The sequence below is a fragment of the Dama dama genome, chromosome 22 (genome assembly GCF_033118175.1).
Source record: "Dama dama isolate Ldn47 chromosome 22, ASM3311817v1, whole genome shotgun sequence".
NCBI lineage: Eukaryota > Metazoa > Chordata > Mammalia > Artiodactyla > Cervidae > Dama > Dama dama.
The window spans coordinates 57493678-57517847 of record NC_083702.1 but is presented as its reverse complement, the minus strand read 5'-3'; the positions used below and the strand labels follow the sequence as shown (position 1 = coordinate 57517847).

The following is a 24170-nucleotide window of genomic DNA, read 5'->3' as shown; positions in this document are numbered from 1 at the left end:
GAAAATGTGAGCAGACCAATCACAAGTACCGAAATTGAAACTGTGATTAAAAAACTCCTAACAAACAAGAGTCTGGAACCAGAAGGCTTCATAGGCGAATTCTATCAAACATTCTATTTAGAGAAGAGTTAACACCTATCCTTCTGAAACTACCCCAAAAAATTGCAGAGGAAGGAACACTTTCAAACTCATTCTATGAGGCCAGCATCACCGTGATAACAAAACCAGACAAAGATACCACAGAAAAAAAAAAATTGCTCAAATAGAACATTCTCTCCAGTGTAATTGGGAGAAAAGTTGAGGAAGTTTCCCCAAAAGTAGCCTGACAAGAAAGGATAAAAGCAAAGATAAAAGTCAGTTAAGGTGAGGATTTAAAAGTGTCCAGTGAATGGATTTAGCAAAAACGAGGGCATTGGTGATCCTACCAAAAATAGTTTCAGGGGAGCTGTTGAATGAATACCACATAAATATCCAAATAATGTGGTTCTATTTGACTGGCTTAAGAATATTGGTTCAGGGGTTCAAAGTTACTGGAAAAGAATACTGTTTCTCATCCCAAATATAAGATCCTAACTCACACATATAGTTCAATGGATAATGACTTCACAATCTTGAATTCTTACCCCCAAACTACCCACTGCATTATTTGTCACTTCTGGTTCTAGGTAGATGGCAGTGACCCCAGGTCAGAAAGGAGCTGTGCCAAGGTTCTTCAGATTATTATTTTTCAGGAATCTAGGTTGTATACCATTAAGGATCTTAATGGTATTGATAGTATTTGGTTGTAAATTGGTGATCTCTTCCCTGGTAGCTCAGCTGGTAAAGAATACGCCTGCAATGCAGGAGACCCTGGTTTGATTCCTGGGTTGGGAAGATCCTCTGGAGAAGGGATAGGCTACCCACTCCAGTATTCTTGGGCTTCCCTACTGGTTCAGACAGTAAAGAATCTGCCTGCAATGCAGGATACCTGGGTTCGATCCCTGGGTTGGAAAGATCCCCTGAAGAAGGGAACTGCTACCCACTCCAGTATTCTGACCTGAAGAATTCCATGGACTGTATAGTCAATGGGGTCGTAAAGAGTTGGACACAACTGAGCTATTTTCACTTTCACTAGAGGAAGGGCATGTGAGTCATGTGATTAGCTTATTCATTATTGTATCATAAATTGGTACTTTATTATATAAGCAATTAGAATTTTCTGAGGGTAAGCATTTTGGTTTTCTGCACATGGTGCTGCTGCTGCTGCTAAGTCGCTTCAGTCGTGTCTGACTCTGTGCGACCCCATAGACGGCAGCCCACCAGGCTCCCCCATCCCTGGGATTCTCCAGGCAAGAACACTGGAGTGGGTTGCCATTGCCTTCTCCACATAAATAATAGCAATTCAGATAGATATTAAAGGAAACAAATGAAGAGGAGGTGGCAGGGAAAGTGAAGCTTAAGCTACCTTTTTGAAAGATTTGCCTGACGTTTTCATTGATCTTGGGCTTCCCAGGTGGCTCAGTGGTAAAGAATTGAGCTGCCAATGCAGGAGACATGAGACTTAGGTTTGATCCCTGGGTCGGGAAGACCCCCTGGAGTAGAAAATGGCACATTGCTCCATTACTCTTGCCTGGAAAATTCAAAGGACAGAGGAGCCTGGTGGGCTACAGTCTATGGGGTTGAAGAGTCAGACACTGCGGACTGAGCGTGCGCGCGCGTGCACACACACACACACACACACACACACATTCATTGACCTTAAAGTAGGATATCACCAGTCTCAGCATCTTAAGAGAAGGAGTGACTTGCTACACTGGTATTATTATTAGACTTTAGGAGGGAAAGGCTGCCCTCTGGGCAGGACCTGTCTTGCAGCTCCTTGTTTAACTACAAACAGAACATTCCAGCTCTGCGAGCTCTTTAACTTTGCACCATTGGCAGGAGGCATGATGATAATGGGCAATTGCTTAAAAAGTCACTTTTTATATAGCGAGTAGGCTTGAGACTTTCAGGCCCGCAAATTAAGTTAAAATGAATGGCTTCTAAACAGCACACTGGGTGACAGGAAGTTTATAAATGTTATGTCTCCTGAGGTGTTTCGGTAATAGTAAGTTTGGGCAGAATAAGCTTTTCCTGTAACAGTCTCCTTGGAAAGACCAGCGGTCTCCAGAGAGATTGGTTAATGTCAATTACCTGAATGCTGAAAATGAAATAGGAGAGGTAAGGGAATAACAAAGACTTCGAAGGAGAAAAATGTTAATTTAGCCAATTCAGTGCTTCCCCTCCCTAAATGATACTCAAGGCTGGCTCACCCACTGTCTATGGTTTTACTCTGATTTTGGTTTGGACGATGGCCTCCACAGACACAGGATCTTGTGTTTTGGTCATGCAGAGCTGTTAGGGAGGAAACGGTGGGTGTGAGTCTCAGGTTTGGTGCTGGGAGAAGGCTGAAAACGGCCTTCGGAGGACCACCGGGATGCCGTGTGATTGGACAGCCCAGTGTGTGGCATGACTTGTTGGCATGAACTGCTCTTGTTTCGCCTTGCTTTTGCAGATCTCAGTGGGTGTGGAGGTAATGGTAAGTGGTATACCTATGTGTTGCTATCTGACAGTCATCCCTAAAAAAAGCATTTTTAATTTTCCCACTTGAAGATACTCTCAGAGGAAACAGTTAATTGCCTTCAGAAATGCCTTGGCACTTTGCGGTCACTGGGTAAATGGTGCTATGTAAGTTCATGAACAGTGTGTGCTTGCATATGTGCAGGAAAGAGCACCTCCTTGAAACAGGCAGGGCTGTTCGCCTGAAGTTTTATTTTTCTCTTGTTCTTGGAATGAGGTAAGCTTCTGAAGCAGTGGTGAGAGAGAATTGAGGTCTCTTCAAGTTTCACTGGCCGCCGACCCAGCAAGTCTCCTGGTTTCATTTTATACACGTAACCCTACATGTGTTTACACATAGTTTCTTTTATTTTCTAGTAGCCCAGAAGTTAATAGTGTTGTTGTTAAATAAATGAATGTATTAATTTTAATGTGAAATGATTTTTGAAAAAGCAGTAATGCTTTCTCAGGAAAGCTTCATGCAGTATTCATTTTTCTATCACCACATTGTAAATCTATTTACCAGTTCTAATCATTTTAAGATTTACTTTGTTTGCTTTTTGGTTATTATTTTGACTGAGAGGGCAGGGAGGAGAACATGACATCATTTTATCAGCTCTTTCCTATCTCCTGCCCTCCTCTCTCTGTGCTAATGCCACTGCCCCTGGTCAGGCTTGCATCCCCTCCCCTGCATGGACTCTTGCAGTAGACTTGCCCTGACTGGGCTTCTTACTCCAGCTCTGTCCCTCTACAGATCCCCCAAACAAAAGTGATAGGTCTCAGGATCCTATATGATCATGTCAATTCCTTTCATGATTTCCACGGCTTAGAAGAAAATATCCAAATCCCATGTAAAACCATTCGTAAATTGACCCATTTCTACCTCTGTAATCTAGTTATTTTCAACCAGGATCAAAATTTGTCAGTTTTACCTCACAGAGGACATTTGACAATGCCTATAGACATTTTTGATGGTCACTATGAGTGTGTGTGTGTGTGTGTGTGTGTACTGGCATCTAGGCGTAGAGGCCAGAGATACTATTAAACAGTCTACAACGCACCAGACAGCTTCCATAACAAAGAGATGAACACACTGTACGTAGTGCTGAGTTGAAGAAGCTCTGCCTTTATCTAGCCTGCATTTCTCCTGTGCTTCCAGGACTCCAGTCACGGGAACTACTTGCCCCTCATGCATCTGCCTTGCGGTTTGTCTTGTCCTTGTCTTTGCCCATGCTGTTCCTTCTGACTGGAGTGCCTCCCTCCCCTTTTACCATCTGGACATTCCCAAGCTCTCATAGTACCTTGGGCATCTATCTAATTTGTGCTTTTGTTGCACTGTAATGTTGGTTTAAACATTTTTCCCCCTTGTTCCTTACTGGGCAGAGCTATTCATGTTGGGCATCAAGTCTAACATCTTTCTGTCCCCACCATCTGGTACAAATCTTGGCATATAGTAGGTGTTCGGCGTGCTTATTTGTTGGATACTTGGCTAGAAGTATGGATACATTGAATCTGTATTTAGATCAAATGAAAGAGTCCAAGATTGTTTATAACCCAAGGCTACTAATATTTCATCTTGGAAATTAAGTCTTCTTCTAGACCACCTTCTTGGTTATTTTCTTTTGATTCTTTTCATATTTTGACTGCTGGTGCCCTGAATGTGGTAGGTGATCAGTAACTAGTTATTAAAGGATTGTTGGCTATAAGTCTGGATTTAAACAGATTGCTGCATTGAGTAACTTTAGATTCTTTCTCTTAAGACATGCAGGAGGGAGAATTTTTCCCTTCAAAGTTGGTCTCTCTGGGCTGCCAGCTACCTTGCTCCTACTCCGTTTCCCTCCACCTCAATGGTGTCTCCCTAACCTCTACTCCACCCCCACAGCTCAGCCCATCCTGGAAGCTTGGGTGCAGAACTGAAGCCTGGGAGTGCGAGGGCCAAGGGGCCTCCACGGAGAGAGCTGCCTGTATTCAGCTCACCCCACCCAGGTTCGGAACACTAAATCCCACCCTCCTTGTGTGGTGATGGCAGAGATTTACCTCCACTTCCTGCCACAACCTCTTCCCTTGCTTCTGTCTCCTTCAATTTTGAATCTTGGTTCACTCACCTTGCTTCTGCTCTTCAGTCCAAAGTGGAGCTGTTTCTATGTTTAGCCTCCCTTTTGTCATCTGGAAGAGAGTGGTCTGTCAATTTCTTCTGAATGTCCTGTCTTCCTCTGACTGGAGACAAGGATCATTAAAGAGAAGGACCATATCAGGTTTGTATTTGGTGATTTTCCATTCACTTGTCCAACCTCCCCATTCTCACCTTTTTCTCTCAATACAGTCAGTCAGCTGTTGATTGTCCCTGGTTTTAGGCCCATTTTACTTGTTCCTTGGCTTTTTCATTTTTTTTAAAATAGATTCTGGTCCTATTCTATCTGCAACATAATTACTTTCTTTCTTGTGAAGTCTTGGGTTTTTCTCCTGGACTCTTGCTCTTTGCCCTCATTCCTCTGGAGGCATCCATTAGCACGTACATCTCTTCCCTCTGAATTTACCGTTTTACGTTACCTTTTTAGGCAATGGCATTTTTTCACAAGCCTGTAACTTGAGTCTCTACTTATTGTACCTCTCGAGCCACAGATGCTTGGTGGTCTTAATCTTCAAGTTTTATTGTGTCTAGGAAATAGGGTTGAAGGGGGGAGAAAAGGAGTATTTAAGGAAGAAAGAGGCAAGAGATCTTCATTTCATTCTTATCAGAAAAGGGCAAGGATCACAGAGAGGGATTCTTTCCTATTAAACTCACTTCTGGGTTTTGTAGAATTTCCTTTTTTTTCTTAGAGCCTTGATCTCTACTTCTACCCATAAGCAAAGTTTCAGTAATTTGTAGGATTTGAAGAAAAGCAAGCCATCCTCAGAGGGGTTGGAGTCTATTCTCTACTGGGCATGGCATGATGAGAAACATACAGTTACCCAGAGGGGAAGCCAAGAGGGGAGATGGGTGTATTCAAGACCAGTGGCACTGGAACAGAAATAGGTTAAGGAAGAAAAAAGTTGGTTTTCAGCAATCAGAAAGTTGCCTTTCCCACAAATATAAAACCAAAAGTAAAAACAAACTGTTCTCTTTCCTTTGCTACAGTCAGGCAAAAAATACAGAATAGCCCATCAAGAGCTCAGAGAGTAGACAGGCAGTAAGTCACAACACATCATAAACTGAGAGACAAACAGTGTATGTCAGTGGTTAATACAAAAGGTCAGCAACCAGCATGTTCGAGAGGCTACTGGCAGGAATCACAGTATCCTCAAGCAAAATGATTGATAGTAAGGATGCATGGAGTGAACTCTGAAGTACATTAAGAGAAGTTTAACCAAAGGACATTGATGACAAATGCAGTTACTCCATTGTGGACCAGGGTGGAGTAAGAATAGGATGGCAAGAATGGAGGAAAAAGAACAATTCAGATTGTTTCAGAGGCACAGTTCCCTCCCCTCAGTGGCTAAGGGTTTCCAGCAGTTTTTTCCATAAAAGAACTACAAGGTGTTTCTTTTAGACCCCTACTCACTTTTCTTTATATTTGTGTGTGAATGAAGTTCAGTCAGGGCTTCCCTGGTGGCTCAGTTGGTAAAGAATCCTCTTGCAATGCAAGAGACTACCTGCAACGTAGGAAACCTGGGTTCGATCCCTGGGTCAGGAGAAGGAAATGGCAACGTGGACAATCCCATGGACAGAGGAGCCTCTTGGGCTATAGTCCGTGGGGTCACAAAGAGTCAGCCACGACTGAAGTAACTGAGCATGTACACAAAGTCCGGTCGTTCTCAGTGTGCTGGTTATCCTCATGAAGCTACCAGTTACCCAGCTAACCCCACTTGCAGACAACTTTTATTACATACAGTTGATCGTATTTTTCAGTCAAGAGTCTGGCATGCAGAAGGGGAAGAGTGGGTAGCAGCGCGTTTACAGAATATTGTCTTGCCCAAGCCTCCCCATCCTTTGCCATAAGTTTTTTTATATAAAGTAAACCTCCAGTGAACCAGCATGTTTTAACAGCCCCAGTTCTCACCTCCACTCACCGTGGTTTAGAATATTTTTAAAATTATCATGAGAAAAAAGGTCAGACATCAAGAAAATAGATGGTAGCAATACTTAGTATGTGAAAAGATCCTGCAAACTATTTATGATCAATGAATAAATATTCTGGGATTAATATAAAGTGCCATCTCCTTTACATGATTTAAATCAGTCACTATGGAAACTTGTACTTGAAGTCTGTTGTATTAAGCCTGAAATGATGACCTCAGTCATCAAAGGAAAACTCAGCTATTCTGGATGGTGAGTATATTTAGGCTGGAAAGGAAACTAATGCATATTAGAAGGATTTGAAGCAAAGGTTGAAGCAAAGGTTTCCAAGAACATCCTCAACACCTGGTTTTTAAAACTTTTTAAATGAAAAATTTCAAACATACACAAAAGCAGAGAGGATGATATAATGATCTGGGGGTTCAATTAGATTCAGGTTCAGTTTGTAGGCAAGACTTTTTGCTGCGTGGTGGGTATTCTGTACTTCCTGTTGTTTCGTGTCTTGAAGGTAGAAGTTCTGGTTGTCTCCCTTGAAGTGATGCTCAGATGGATGAGAGGGGGCAGGTGTGGCAGCCTCGTCCTCCCATTATCAAGTTTTGGTTCCTTGATGGCTGTGGTCTAGATCCATTATTTCATTGAAGAGCTTGTAAAATGTGATGGATTAATTTTATCAAAGCTTCTTCATTTACTAATGGAGAGTTTTCCCATTAAAGAAGGAATTTCCCTCATTAACTGATTACCCTGAAACACAGGAAGTACTATATAAAGCAGGATAAATCCTAATTCATTCTTTTCATTGTCAGCCTACAGAGTCACATGTTGCAGCTCCAGCAATCAGATTTGTGGCCACTTAATGAATGTGATCTGGGGGGTTGTTTTTAAATTTTATTTACTAAGGTCTTTGGTGAAAAGCTTTTGTCCCCCTCTTCTAGAATCATATTGTGTTCTTGGTTGAATGTAGCCCCCTTACCTTCCCAAGCATACCCTGACTTCAACAATAACTACCGAAAATTCTCAAACAGAAGTGACAGTAGAAGGCAGAGTTATGGGTTTTGGGTTCATTCTTCAAGTATTTTATGATTTGTGTTTAATACAAGGACCTCCCAGGCCTGACATTGCAAGGGTAGCTTTAAATATAAATTCTAGGTGTTGAGAGGTGATGTACGGCCTCCTCCGTCCTTTGTGGCAGGCCCCTTGTAAGGATGTGCACATGCTTATGATATATGGACAAGGAACTGCTGGGGCAGTAGCATTTCTCTGTACTGGGGCTCACGCATCCCGGCAAGAATGCATCTGGTGCTGTCAGCGTGCCTTGTCAGTACTGTAGGAAGTAACAATAGCACACTTCCATAGGAGATTTCCACCATCCTATAAACTGTGTCTGAAATAGGGCTAACCCAAGGAATAATCATCAGCGCTCCAAGTGCTTTATTTTGGGGATAGATTTATACCAGGGGAAAGAAATTATTTATTATTTATTTTTTGCTTTCCCTCTTTTCTCTCTTACCTCGGGTATTCTCTGAATTCAGAGTTTTGTGACCACAAAATTGAGGAAGTAAAAAAGTGTTAGAGTTTGGGCAAAAAGCTGGTTGAAATTTAATTCTTTGAACCTTTCAGGAAAAGGACCGAAGGTATTACCAAAGGGAACTTGGAGCATTGGATTGCCAAATAAAATACAAGATACCCAGCTAGAGTTGAATCTCAGATAATAGTTAATTTTTCAGTAGAAGTAAATCTCAACTATTGTATGGGGCATAAAATTGCTCATTTATCTGAAATTCAGCTTGAACCGGATGTCTTGTACTTTTATCTGCGGAATCTGGCAGCGTTCCTTGAGGGTCTCAGGGAATAATCTGAGAGTTGAGTGTGGTGCTGTGCGCTGAGCCTCCAGCCTTTTAATTATCTCAGGAAAATTCAGGGGAGTACTAGTAATGACCATGAATGTTCTTGTACCGTGTGCTGACATTCATCACAGCAAAGCCTGCTGTTCTCTAATAGGTATGCCTTTAATGGCCACCTTACTGTATAAAAGTGAACATCAGTAGGCATAGAGTTTTCTGGGCTGGGGGAGGGTTCTGAAGAACCCGAGCTAATCAATCTTCCCTACTGAGTGTCTTAGTCATATGAGGTCGCAGTCTGGGAATGGTGAAACACTAGGATTCAGGGTGGTTGTCTTCAGATTTGACCAGATGAAATGGATGTTAAATAAAATTTTAACTTGTTCACAGATGCACTGAAGAGGCCAATGTGAAACTTACATTTTTTCATAGGCTGGTTATGGAACTGGAAAACTTCAAGGAGATGTGAGTATCTTTTGTTTCTAATGTCATCTCATAAAATAGATCACATCAAAGCCTTTATTTTTGGTGGTCCCTGAGAAGTTTGCACCTGAGATTTCTCTGTACTCAGGATTATCAGCCATACCTAGAGGTGTTCCTTTTTCTCCCTATGGTACATGTTGTTCCGTTGATTTTTGCAGTCTATGTTTATACCTGAAATAGAAGCAAGGAGGTGGCTGCCCAGCCATCTTTATGTGATACTGAATAATGCTCAGAGAGAAGTCTTTCTTCTGTGTTAAAGAACTAAGATTTTATACAACTGAGCAGGAAGGGCTTTACAGTTTTCTGTCTCCTTTTGTAAACCTTACTTCCTTTATTTCAGCCTTGTGGGTCTCTAGGAACTGCCATTTTTATAAAATATGTCCGTGTACTCAGCCTCTGACCCAGGGATGGTTCCTTAATGAAAACTGGGCCAATTATTATAGAACTCTGCCCTCCACCCTTCCTGGTCACTTGAGACATCTCCAGTATTATTCTAAAGAAATCAATTCCTTCTCCCCCCTAAACTAAGAAGTTCAAGCCAGATTTCTTAGATTTGCAATACCCAACTAGTAAAATCCATAACTAAATTTTTACAAAATATAGTGAATAAACCTTTGTTGTTGTTTAGCCGCTAAGACTTGTCCAGGTCTTTTGTGGCTGCGTGGACTGTAGCCTGCCATGCTCCTCTCCCAGGCGAAAATGCTGGAGTGGTTTGCTCTTGCTTTGTTGTTGTTTAGCCGCTAAGACTTGTCCAGGTCTTTTGTGGCTGCGTGGACTGTAGCCTGCCATGCTCCTCTCCCAGGCGAAAATGCTGGAGTGGTTTGCTCTTGCTTTCTCCAGGGGATCTTCCCGACCCAGTGATCAAACCCGGGTCTCCTGCATTGCAGGCAGTTTTTTTTTCTTTACTGCAGAGCCACCTGGGAAGAACAAATGAATAAATTGTTTGGTTACATTGTAAAAAAAAAGCAACAAATTAAAACCCAGCCTCCCCACAGCCTTCTCTTGAAATGTTTCTGTTTACAGTAATTTTTTGTATTTATTTATTAAAAAGTTTTTGGATGTGAACCATTTTTAAAGTCTTTATTGAATTTGTTACAGTATTGCTTCTGTTTTATGTCTTGGTTTTATGGACCAGGATATGTGGGATATTAGCTCCTCCACCAGGGATTGAATCTTCACCCCCTACCTTGGAAGGCAAAGTCTTAACCACTGGACTGCCAAGGAAAGTCCATTTTAATGTTGCCCCCAAATGATGCTTTTTTTAAAAAAAAATTTTATTGGAGTGCAGTTTATTTATAAGTTTGTATTACTTTCCAGGTATACAGCACAGTGAATCAGTTATACATATACATATATCCACTCTGTTTTAGATTATTTTTCTCATATAAGCCATTACAGAGTATTGAATAGAGTTTTTGCTGTGTTGTACAGTAGATCCTTATTAGTTGTTTATTTTATATATAATAGATGCTTTTATTATTCTTTTGAAATTCTTTTTTCCTTTAATGAATTATCATATTTCATTATTTGTACCACACTTATTATACTTAATTCATACACTGTTTTACCACAGTTATTTTTGTTCACTTCTTTCTCCTGTACTTGAGAGCAGGGACCAAAATTTTACTCATTTTAGTAGCTCTTGTAATATCCATCTTGTAAGTCAAAAATAATATTTGTTAAATTGATGAATAAAAATTTTCTTGATAATTTTTAATGGGTTTAGGCTGTTCTATATCCCAGAGAAGCTATTAACAATAAAAACTTAACCTCTGATTATTTAGATATGAGCAGACATGCATGTGAATGATGCATTTCACGCAAATCAGAAAAACTCAGCTTTGAACTGTAACTCAAAAGGTGGGGGAAATGTGTGATGGGCTTGCAGAAAGTGGGTAGCTATTGAGGTTCTTTGTGGGCTCTGAAAAGACCAGCCTCTCTTGGTATCAAGAAGGACAACAACAATGATATCCTTGACTTGCTTCTGGGAGGAAAGTAAGAAGGAGGCCCGTCAGTGGAGTCAGGCTGTGGAATGGACTGGACTCCTAGAGAAAGACATGTGAAGAACTCAAGTGAAGTCACCCCGACGGAGGATTTCTGGAGGTCGGCCAGAGTGTGCTGGTGGAGCTGTCAGAGAGCATGGCTCCAGGCGCTTTGCCTCCCCTGTCCCTGGTCTGCGCCTCTCAAGAACACCTGTGTGCTCTGGTGTCTAAGGAGGCACAGGGTCTGTGGGCCATGAACACTGCTGGTGTTTCCATGCCATTTGGCTTGAAAAAATGCAATTATGTAAGCTTAACTTTTTATTTTTAACTCATGTAATGCTCACATGAGACTCAGCATTCAAAAAACTAAGATCCTGGCATCTGGTCCCATCACTTCATGGCAAATAGATGGGGAAACAATGGAAACAATGACAGACTTTATTTTCTTGGTTTCCAAAATCACTGCAGATAGTACCTGCAACCATGAAATTAAAAGAAGCTTGATCCTTGGAAGAAAAGCTATGACCAACCTAGACATCATATTAAAAAGCAGAGATACTACTTTGCCGACAAAGGTCCGTCTAGTCAAAGCTATGGTTTTTCCAGTAGTCATGTATGGATGGGAGAGTTGGACCATAAAGAAAGCTGAGTGCCAAAGAATTGATGCTTTTGAACTGTGGTGTTGGAGAAGACTCTTACGAGTCCCTTGGACTGCAAGGAGGTCCAACCAGTCCATCCTAAAGGAAATCAGCCCTGGATATTCATTGGAAGGACTGATGCTAAAGCTGAAACTCCAATTCTTAGGCCACCTGATGCGAAGAACTGACTCACTGGAAAAGACCCTGATGCTGGGAAAGATTGAGGGCAGGAGGAGAAGGGGATAAGAGAGGATGAGATGGTTGGATGGCATCACCGACTCGACGGACATGGGTTTGAGCAAACTCCAGGGGTTGGTCATAGACGGGGAAGCCTGGCGTGCTGCAGTCCATGGGGTTGCAAAGAGTTGGATATGACTGAGCAACTGGACTGGACTGAATGCTCACCACAGTCCTCTTATACACAACTGCCTGATTTCCAGGCTCCTATTTTAATTTATCCTTGTTAATGGAAATATATCTTCTAGCCTGTTTTTAGAATTCTTGCATATCTGAGAATGTCTTTATCATTACTTCACACATGGATAGGAAGCTGGTGAAGTGGAAATATTTAGATAACAAGTTTTTCCCTTCAAATCCTGTAGTAGTTGTTCCATTTTTCTGTACCCTTTTTTGTAAAGAGAAGTCTGAGGCTAGCCTGATTTTTTCCCCTTGTGTATTACATTTTTTTCTACGTGGGGTCTAATATGAGTTTGTTCTCGTTATCCTTGTAATTCAGTTTTTTAAGTGTAAAATCTTAGTACTTAATTTTTCCTAGAACGTAATAAGCCCATTTCACCTGTATACTCAAATCATTTTTTTTTTTCTAGCTTTGGAAAGTAATTCCTAATCATGCCTGGTTGTTCCTTCTATTTCACATATATGGTTTCATTTTCAGAAACATTTACAATTCTTAGTTTAAATCCATGTCAATTGTGATGTTTTAATGTCTGAGGGCTGCTTTTGTGTAGAGAAAAAGGCTCTGCTATTATTCAAGGTTTGAATTTAGTATTCACTTATTATAGATACAGTTTTTTAGAAATCTAGTTTTCTCAAACCTTGAAGTCCACGTTACACACTTTATTACTTGATTTATGAATCCAGTAAATTTTAACAATTGCTTTCAAGGGAGCCTTTGAATAATATTTGACCAATTTACGTTGAACACATTCAACTCCCAAGCAGGTCCCGTTACAACTTAGTTAATAAAATACCCTTAAGTATTTAAAAATCCATTTATACATTTAATACGTTCAGTTTTCTTTTTAAGCTTTTCAAATGCCTGAACTACCAGTCAAGTCTTAACAACACCAGCAAATCTAATAAATTAACCTTAAATAATGAAGCACATATTCTCCTAGCCATTCTGATACTTGCACACTTGATTAAATTCTCTAAATCTTTCTACTTAAAGGTAAAAGTCTAAAATCCATTACTCAATTACCTCTTTTAAATTGGAATCCCAAGGCTAATCTGTCATATTCACTGATATGCCATATGTTATTAAACATTAAACCTCTTTGTAAACTACATTTGTAAATACTGCCCCATGATTTGAAACCAACTCCTGAATGTACTATAAAAATATTAGTTCTGTAGATTTGATTTACGTTATCATTTCTATATTTAATGCAGACTTCCTGGAGGGAAAAGACACTTACATACTAGATTTTATTATGGAAAATAAATCAAGGTTGCCATTCTAAACAAGTTGAAGCCAGGGAGAACTGGGTGCTGTGTTTCATCAATTGGCTGAGAAGGCATTTTGGTTAGAGATTTTTGACCAGGATGCATAGGGTCTAGGGTGATAGCATAGTACTGTTGTTATGACACCAGGGGACTCCTGATCCACTGCCTTTAGATGAGATTTGTTCCTTCTGGTTTGAATTATTCAATTTTTTTTTTTTTTTTTTTTTTGGATCTGAGTAGGGGGTATCTTACACCTAGTATTGCAGCTAGTTCCAAGACTGCCTGTTTGGAATTTGCATTTCTTTAAGTTATCTTCATGTACTTCTCTTCATCTCTAGGGCCACGTATATAAATCTGTCCTCTGATTTGAATAATGACAGCAACAGCTTAGCAACAACTCACTTGCCGAGCATTGTGCTACGTGCCAGATGAAGTGATGTACATAATATCACTCTTTCAGCTTCACAGCAGACTCATGAGCAAGGAGCTATGATTATTCTCATCTTATAATTTAATTATAAATTTAACTTTTTAGGCAAAAAAGAAATACAGTAACTTGACCAAGCTCACATGCTGAGCGAGCCAGGATTTTGCCCGGGCAGTGTTTTTAGGCTTACTCACTATGAAATGCCATTTCTTTTTCTATCATAGCTAAACCCATATGGGGCTTTGAGTCCAAACCCTCTGGAGAGGAGTGGCCTTCCCTTGGTTCACGTTATGCCTTTAGTTTTATAGTACAGCTACTAAGACTGTAGTTAACGTCCTTCCCAAGTTCTTTGCTGCCTGATTGAACTCTGGACTCATCTACAAACTCTTCATGCAGATGAAGAGTTGCATTGCTGATCTTTCCTGCCTTTGCCTACATCTCTTATTACAACCAATGTCTTGCTAATCACGTGCTATTAGTTGTTCTGCCTTTTTACTCGACATTCATAAAGAGGGCAGTACTCATGTTTTCCCCATCTTTATTTCTGATTTGACTTTTTACAATGCAAATTCCACTTTTTACTGTCTTCAATACGCTTTCCTTCTGTTATGGCAGTTTTCGTTTTCTTTAAAGTCTTTCTTGTTCCGCCCAGCTTCTTTTGCACTCAGCTTATTGCTTTCTTTTGTCTTTTTTCCCTCAGTCTTTGCTTTCCTGATGGCTCTCTTTCTGGGTATCTCTGCAGGCACAGCCTCTTGGACAGTATGAAACACTGTACAGTTGACTGCCAGGTTAATTTTTAGAATTTTTTCTGACTGCTTCAAGTAAAGCACTTTCAGGAGTGTGTTCTTTCTCCAAGATCCAGGATGTTTTCTGTTCCACCTTTCCACGTGATGTCTCAAGCACCCTTGGGAAGGGAAGAGGTCTCCCCACAGTGTGCAGCCAGAGGACAGCACGCACCAGCTGCTCTCTAGTTCTTGCGTTAGGATTTTCTAGGATTTCCAGTCTGAAGAAATTGAGAGAGTTTGGTGATGTAGGTGGGAGGAGAGCAGGGAGTGGGAATAAACAGCCTTGGCTGCTCTGGTTCCCCTTCAGCCCAGCGTCTCCGTGGCCTGGCAAGCAAACATTTTAATCCATGAGCCATACATTCAACTGAAATACTTCTCAAGAGTCTAGTAATAGTTGTCTATATATATATTTTTTTTGATGGCAGTGTGGATTTTGTATTTTTCTATGACTTTTGTAAGTATTTCAACTAGGAATATTACTCAGCCATAAAAAGGAATGAAATTGGATGATTTGTAGAGACATGGAAGGACCTAGAGACTTTCATACAGAGGGAAGTAAGTTAGAAAGAGAAAAACAACTATTGTATATTAATGCATATATGTGAAATCTAGAAATATGGTATAAATGATATTATTTGTAAAGAAGAAGCAGAGACGCAGACAGAACACATATCTGGATTTCAAGGGGAGAATGGGCGTGTGGCCACCTGGGGGTCAGGAGTGACACGTGTACGCTCTTACTACCTGGTATGAAAGAGATGACTAGTGAGAACCTCCTGTGTAGTCCAGGGAACTCTGCTTGGCGCACTGTGGTGAGCTGAACGCAAGGCAGTCCCTAAGGGAGGGGAGACGTGTATCTCTATAGCTGGTTCATTTTCTTGTGCTATGGAAATAAACATACCATTTTAAAGCAACTCTGTGTGTGTGTGTTCAGTCGCTCAGTCGTGTCTGACTCTCTGTGACCCCATGGACTGTAGTTAACAGCAGGTTCCTCTGTCCATGGGATTCTCCAGGCAAGAATACTGGAGTGGGTTGCCATCCCCTTCTCCAGAGGATCTTCCTGACCCAGGGATTGAACCCGTGTTTCTTATGTCTCCTGCGTTGCAGGCAGATTCTTTACCATCTGAGTCACCAGGGAAGCCCGAAAGCAGTTATACTCCAATACAAATTAATTTAAAAAAGAGAGAGAAAAGCCATGTCAAGGCTTGCCAGCCAGCTTCCATTTTAATCAGGAGTGTTTGGCTATAATTCTTGGCGGCCTCTATGGGAAAGGTGCATGCGTGCTAGTTAGTTCAGCCATGTCTGACTCTTGGCAACTTTATGGACCGTAGCCCACTAGGCTCCTGCCCATGGGATCATCCCAGGCAAGACTACTGGAGTGGCTTCCCAGGTGGTGCTAGCAGTAGAGAACCCACCTACCAAGGCAAGAGACTCAGAGACAAAGGTCAGTCCTCGGGTCGGGAAGATCCCCTGAGGGAGGGCATGGCAACCCACTCCAGCTCTCTAGATTTTATACTGGACTCAGATTTATCTCATCTGGTTTTTTTTTTTTTTTCCACCTGAGAGATAACCTTCAAAATCTTATTTATCTAAATAACCAGAACTGAGTGTTATTTATGTATTTATTTTTGGTTACTTACAGAAGCCCATCAATGTATATGACTTTTAAAGGTAATATGAAGCCTTTAGCCCACCTACTTTTATAATAGAGAATAGCATAAGGAATGCGTTTTATTCCGTAAGTGTAACAAATAGCAAACAAATGATGGTTGGCTCGCATGAAAGGAGAAGGAGAGGAGGATCTCAAAGACAAATCTTTAAAGCCCCCCAAACAATACCACTGGCTCTCCTTGCTGGGCAGTGGAGTCTAAACCCCTCACCTGGCAATCAAGGCAGCCTACCTTGTTGCTCAGCTGGTAGAGAATCCACCTGAAATGCAGGAGACCTGGGTTCGATCCCTGGATTGAGAAGATCCCCTGGAGAAGGGAAAGGCTACCCACTCCAGTATTCTGGCCTGGAGAATTCCATGGTCTGTATAGTCCATGGGGTCGCAACGAGTCAGACATGACTGAGCGACTTTCACTCACTCACTCACTCACAATTACATCCCCTCTGCTTTTGCAACCCTCTCTCACCAACCCTCCCTATGTTAACTCTTCATTTAAGGCAAAGTAGTCTACTGGACTGAACTTGTGAGCAAATAATGCCTTCTCTTACCCCTATATCTCTGCTTGCAAAATTCCCTGGGTGAACGTTCTTCCTTCCTCCTTAGGGTCATCTTCCAGGGTCCTTTTCTTGAAACATGCCAGCATTTACGGTCAGATACTGCTTGGTATGGTGGAAATCTGGTTCCTGTCTTATCTTTCAGCTTGTTTGTACTTTCCAGTCTGATGAGAACCCCACAATGCATTCATGTTTGTCCTGAGGGCTAGCAGATTTACTCGCAGAGGGTAGGATCACAATGAATAGGTCATTTGATTGAAAATAGAGTTACAGTGAGAAGGAAAATGGAAGGACAATTGCTACTACCATACTAGTAATAAAAGGAGAGATAGGGCAGATAGACAAAATAGAGCTGACAGAAGGAAAAAGAAGGTAGCTAGACAAGGAAGAGTGAGACAGACCTCACTTTAACTCAGAGAGATACATGTATTTTTTCTTCTCATTGAAATGCTTATTAGCATGCCAGTGCCTTCAGTATTAGGGAAAAGAGCCTGTCTGCTTTCATTTAAGTATTTGAAAGCTAACATTGGAAATAAACATTTATTTTCCCATGGAATGCCACAGATTTTGTATTGTATCAAAGAAAGTGTTCAGGTTTTTAAAACGCATTTTGGAAACTCCAGGGTGTCTATCAATTTTCCAGTTATACCAGAGTCTCTTTGACATTCACATTCTATCATTTTTGCTTAATCTTTGTTATTTGAGAGATTAGGTCTGTCTTGTTTCATAATCCTGCAAGATTTTATTTGAGAGCAGCATTCATTTCATTCTGTGTACATTTTTTTTTCCCACATCAAAGTTATCATTTTCTCATATCCAGTCACTTTTGTTTTTATTTTAATTGTCTCACAGTGGGGATTACATGTAGAAGAAACCAAACTAAGAGTGAAAAATTCATCAGGAAGAAATCAGTTTCTCCGTATTCCCAGCTCTAAAGTTGTTCTTATAAACTTCCAGAGCCTTAATTCTGAGCTTAGTCATCTGAAATGCCCACCGCAGCCAGGGTAGGCCACGAGTCATCATGTTACTGCTAGTTCAACGCCACCAGCTTTTCTCAGGCCAAATGCAACAAAGACTACATGTGATTTTTAGGCTGTTTTGCACTTTTGCTTACTCCTAAGGTTCTAGTCAGCAAGAGATTTAAACATCCTGAAGCCCTTGTGATATGCCCTTGTGTAAGCGGGATAAAATTGACTTTATGACTTTTTGAATTTGCATCATTTCTCTCTGGAAATGAGATTCCAAACTTTTCATCTACGCCTGCTTCATGGTGACGGATCTTAAGATGGTGATTCTTGGAATCTGGCCAGCAGCCGTGTTTCTCGCCTCACTACCATTGGAGGGCATTTCTAGCGGAGGAGGTGCATTGGGAGGCTTCTTGGGAAGCCATTGAGCAAGGTGTATTATGGAAGAAGTTTCCAGAATGATGGTAAGTTTAGGATGAAAGAATACAGAACCCACTTGCATTACTGACAGTTTTGGTTTTAGAAAGTTAAAGTAGAGCATGAGAAAACAGCCGTGGACGTAGGGGGTGGGAAGGTAGGAAAGATGTTTCAGGGAGAGGCATCAGCTTACGCAGAGACCCAGAGGCAAGAGAGAGCTGTGTCCTGGGAGTTATGAGTGTAGGTAGAATGCAGTGTGGGATTTGGGAGCTGGAGAGAGATAATTCAAGAGAGATAAGCCAAGGGCCCTGCACACAATGAGATGATGCTGAGGCTTTTTGCTGCAGAGACCTGGCTTCATGAAATGGAAATATTTAACAATAGCGTGAGCCTGAGGATTCAGTTCAGTAACCTGTTTCCTGGCTTAGCACTTAGAAGGAGCTTAAGTCAGGGTGGCTCGTAGCCTGTACAGAGCCTCTGCATGAATTAGAAATAGGTCCTGGTGGATGATGTCCCAGTTATCTATTGCTGCAGAACCAACCACTCAAAGCAGAGTGGCATTAAAAAAACACAACATTTTATTATGCTCCCAGACTCTGTGGATCAGGGAGTTAGACAGGGCCCAGCAGTGATGGCTTGTCTCCGCTCCACAGTTTCTAGGGCATTGGTGGAGAGACCAGAGGGTGGAGGTGATGCAGTAGCTTGGTATCCTTTGGAGGTGTCTTCCCATTGGTGTTTGCTGGGTAATGCTGGCTATTAACCAAGACCGTGGATGCGACTGTGAGGCAGATCACCTGCAAGTGACAACTCCATGCTGTCTGACCATCCTCGGGGCACAGCAGTCACTTTCCAAGAGTGAATGCTGCAAAATGCAGGAGGGGGAAGCTGCCACTTTGTCACTTCCAATATTCTACAGATAGAACAGTAAAAAGCTTAGGTTCAAAGGGAGTGGAGTATAGATCTCACTTTCTGACAGGTGGAATATCAAAGAATTTGGAAGCAATTTAAAAAATCTCTACCTGTTGGTCTTAGGCTTAGTGAAATAAGTCAAACAGAAAAAGACAAATGCTGTATGGTTTCACTTATATGTGGAATCTAAAAATAAAACAAAGGAACAAATAAAGCAGAAACAGACTGACAGACACAGAAAGCAGACTGGTGGCTGCCAGAGGGGAGGAGGGTGGGGGAGGAGGAGAATGGGTGAGGGGGTCAAGAGGCACATACTACCAGGTAGGTAAGTTACAGGGGTGTAATATACAGCAAAGCTAATGTAGCCAATATTTTACAATAACCATATATGGAGTATAATCTATAAAATACCAATTATTATGTTGTATGTCTGAAACCAATATAATATTGTAAATCAACTATATTTCAACTAAGATAAATAAAAATAGGCTTCCCTGGTGGCTTGGATGGTAAAGAATCTGCCTGCAATGAGGGAAACCTGGGTGTTGTCCCTGGGTTGGGAAGATACCCTGGAGAAGGGAATGGCAACCCACTCCAGTATTCTTGCCAGGAGAATTCCATGGACATAGGAGCCTGGCAGGCTACAGTCCACAGGGTTGCAATGAGTCAGACACAACTGAGCGACTAACACTTTCACTTTCAATAAATTAAAAAAATAAAATCACTATTTAGAAAAAGATGCTCCCCTGGTACAGACATATCCCTTGAGACAAGAAAAAACTACCCCTTTCTCCAAATTTGTGAAGCACACACCAGGGAACTTCTTCGGGATCATTCCTCACTCAACACCTTCATTGAGAGCCTTTGTTCAATTCATAGCCTGCACAACTATACGTATCGGTCCTGGGCCTAGTGAATCTTAGGTCTTCACCTTCCATCACTTCTCCAAATCAAGGGGAAAACTACCTTTCTCCATGCAACTCTCAGCTTTGCTTTCGACATCTTTTCTTTTTTCTTTTCCTCCTTGGAATTGATGCCATTTAATTAAAATTATTTTCTGAAACGTGGCTTATGCTGATCCTGGGCTTTTCTTGCTTGGTCATTTTAAAGAGGACTTCGCATTACCTGTCACTGAATAGCCTCATTTTCTACTTGATTGCCCACCCCCCCCCCCCATCCCTTCTTGTAACATACTTCAAACTATTCAAATAGTGGGTAATTATTTCTGAAAGGCCCAGTTTCAGTCATTTGTATTTTATTTTTGGATTTTTTTGAGGGGGATAAAGTATTTTAAAAGTGCTAATTCTTATGCGAGAAGGCGAGGGTGGGATGATCTGAGAGAACAGTATCAAGGGTGAAACAGATCGCCAGCCCAGGTTGGATGCATGAGACAAGTGCTCAGGGCTGGTGCACTGGGAAGACCCAGAGGGAGGGGGTGGGGAGGGAGGTGGGAGGGGGGGTCAGGATGGGGACACATGTGAATCCATGGCTGATTCATGTCAGTGTATGGCAAAAACCACTACAATACTGTAAAGTAATTAGCCTCCAGCTAATAAAAATAATTGGGGAAAAAAGTGCTAATTCTCTCTTCTCTTAAAAACTTTCAAGTTTTAAATATTTGTCATCTCAGAGAAGTTTTTAAAATTCTTTCAAATTCAATCACTTATTATGATATGTTTGAAACCTTCCTTAAATCTTTTCTGAAGAAATTAGTGTTAGGAGAAAGTAGGCAAGGAAATGAATTAAAGATAATGTGTACGGGTGAGAAATGGTTACTGAGATAAAAGTAATTAACCTATAGGGTCTTCCCTGGTGGTCTTATGATTATGAATCTGGCTACCAATGCAGGAGACATGGGTTTGATCTCTGGTTCTGAGAAGATCCTACATGCCTTGGGGCAACTAAACCCATGTGCCCACAGCTACTGAGTCTGTGTGCCTAGAGCCTGTGCTCCCCAAGAGGAGAAGCCACTGAGATGAGAACCCCACGCACTGCAACTAGAGAGGAGCCCCCACTTGCTACCGCTAGAGAAAAGTCTCTTGCACATGACGAAAACCCAGCGCAGCCAAAAATAAAGAAGTGGGTACATGAATAAATCTTTAAAAAAGGTAATTGTGCTATAAGCAGGCAAATGGGAAGAAGGACTAGAATAGCATATTCATAACTCTATTGTGGAAAAGATGGGAAGGTGATGAAGACTGTCTGGGGCCGAACACCACTGTATGCCAAGCACAGCTGGCCCTGTTAGCCGAGGAGAGCTTGAGTACTACATATGTGGAGGAGGAAGTCAGGGAGAGAAGGGACAGGGGCATTATTTTAGGAGTAGAGGACATTCACAGAAACAGTACATTTACACATAACATGTACTAATAGGCTGATTAGCAATACTAGAGTCTGTGTATTATTGTGTGTTTTATTTCCTGACTATAAATCATGTAAATTCTGAAGTTGGGTCAGATTCTTATTTTATGTATTCCACTATCCAGCCAATTCCAGACCTGTAATAAGACCACTAAAGTATGGAGTAAAATTCAATCGTGATTTCTAACCAATGGCCTTTGCAGCCAAAGTGCCTTTATCCTTTTATGGATCCACTTTCCTTTCCTTTCTTTCTTTATTTTTGTGTTTATTTTGTGTTTATTATGTGTTTGCTTTTCTGCTCTGGGTCTACATTGCTGCACGTGAGCTTTCTCTGGTTGCATTGAGCAGGGCTGCTCTTCATAGCAGCACATGGACTTTTCCTGGCAGTGGGTTCTCTCGTTGTGGAGCACAGGCTGTTAGGTGTGCAGGCTCAGTAGCTGAGAACACAGGCTCAGCAGTTGCTGATCTCAGCTTGTGGCACACGGGCTTAGTTGCTCTGCGGCATGTGGGATCTTCCTGGACCAGGGATCGAAGCCATGCCCCCTGCATTGACAGGCAGATTCTTAACCACTGGACCACCAGGGAAATCCTTCACTTTCCTTTCTAGATGAGGAGATCTTGAAAAAGAGAAGGAATATGACTTTAGGAGTCAAAAGTATGAAAACTAACTTTAAATTGTCAGAGAACATTCAAATTCTAAGAATGGTAGTGTTTTAGTCATTGGGAGACTGTAAATGAATACATTGTCCATCACATGTTAACAATAAGGGACTATTTTTGAAGCAAATGGAAAGTTTATGCAGGTAACATTTCATGTTTCTAAATGCTGTCTTTTGGAACATCCTAGATGAAACCAGGAAGACCTACTACTTTAAATGGGCCCACCAGGATTCAAACTAAGGATTCTACTTTAGTAGAACGGATTCCCTATGGCCACATTTCAGTCTCCTCTGGGTATTCAGTTACTTCGCATCAGAGAAACACTGCCTTCCTGGCCTGTTATTCCCTGTAGAGCAGAAGGAAGAGGATTGTAGAGATAGGGGTCTGAGGTGGTAGTTGAGGCTGGAGAAAGCCTTTGCTGTCTCGCTCTGGTTCTCTGCCTAGGGACTGCGGGAGAGACAATGAAATACTCTCAAACTGTCCTCTAATGTGAAGATTTCAAGACATGACCTCTCTTCCTTTAATCTGCTTCCAGGAGTATAACACTGTTAGATTATTTGTCTACTAGAGGACTCTGCCCTAAGGGATTCATTTTTACTCTTGCACACTTTAACTTTTTTTTAACCCACTTAAGAAATGTGAAAAAGATAAGTGATTTTTAAAGCTTTGCTCTTCAATTGAATGCACCATTTTCAACTTGTGTTAAAAGCACTTTTTGAGGGATATGATACTAGAATAATGCCATATTTCATCCACTCAAGGCACCAGTATTTTATGTATCATTAAGAAAAGAAAAAATTCACTAATTAATTAGGAGATACCAGGTGCCATCAACTGTAAAATACATTTTGACTTCAGAGGTAATAAAAGGCAAAAAATAGTATCTTAGAGCCAGTGACTTTTACCGCAGTATAGCACACATAAAATTTTATATAAATACAGTATTATAGTGCCATCTATTTATCTCTCCTTTCACCTACCATTGCTACTATGTCTCTCTCTCTGTCTCCCTATCTATCATCTATCTTTCTATTTCATTAGTTGTACACATATATCATATAATTAAATTGTATAATCTAATATATAAAATGTGTATTATACATAATCCATATTTATCTTTATGGTCATATGTAAACCTATATACACAAACTCATGAATTAAGATTTAAGGGGGGTTTATCATTGTTTTATAATAATGTGCTTTTTATAAAAAATTTTCTACATTTAGATTTTGTCACACAAAACACTTTACGGAAACCCCTTTTATCCCAACTGGCAGAGCAGTAATTTATCCCTTTTGATGGCTGTATAATATTCCACAATGGATCTGATTGTAAAGCGTTCACTTTGTTTCCATTTTGTTGTTGTTGTTAGCCTTTACAAGCAGTGATGTAATAAGTGTTCTGTATTTGAGCTTTTATTTCTTTGCCTAGAGTCCCAAGAGGGAGTAGTTTGAGGTTAAACATATGTGTGCTTTTAATGAATGTGGACAGACTACATCCCAAAAGCTTTTTAAAATTCACACTTCCTTTTAAACACATTATTGCCCTCATGCATATTTTTGTCCTATTTAAGCAATGTGAAATGGACATGTTTTTCAAGCTCAGCATCGGCAGTAATAATTATTAATCTTTCGCATGCTTTGCCAATCTGATGAGCATGAAGGATATCTCATTTATTTTCACTTACATTTCCTGCACTGCTAGTGAAATTACACATCTTTGAATATTTTCTTGCCACTTACACCAACACTTCTGTGAGTTTTCTCCTCCTGTTCCTTTCATATGGAATAAAACTGTTTGTATTCCCATTGATTTGTAGGAGCTTCCTGTATATACATTATATATTAACTGCCTGCTTTTCCTCTGTTTTATAGTATTTTTTCCAAATACATTGTTTGTCTGTTGGATTTGTTTAGGGGAACTTTGGTCATCAAAAGTGTCTTGTTTATGCTTAACCAAATGTGTCTATTTTCTCTTTTATAGTATGTGAGTTTTAAGTTTGAAATTAAGATCTCTCCTTTTCCCTCAACAAACACATAACCTCCTAGGTTTTCTTGAAATATTTTCAATTAATATTTTCACATTTAAGTCTTTTTTGTTGGTATCTAGTCGCTAAGTCATGTCCGACTCTTTTGTGACCCCATAGACTGCAGACTGCAGCCTG

At 40.8% G+C, this 24170-nt stretch overlaps 1 long non-coding RNA gene across 1 annotated transcript in view; it reads left to right on the top strand.

Annotated features, from left to right (window-relative positions):
- Nucleotides 1-24170, top strand: part of LOC133043365 (uncharacterized) — a 171892-nt gene that overhangs the window by 72558 nt on the left and 75164 nt on the right. The window contains exon 2 of the long non-coding RNA XR_009689692.1: nt 8860-8934. This is a non-coding gene — a long non-coding RNA (uncharacterized LOC133043365). The remainder of the gene's footprint in view (nt 1-8859; nt 8935-24170) is intronic.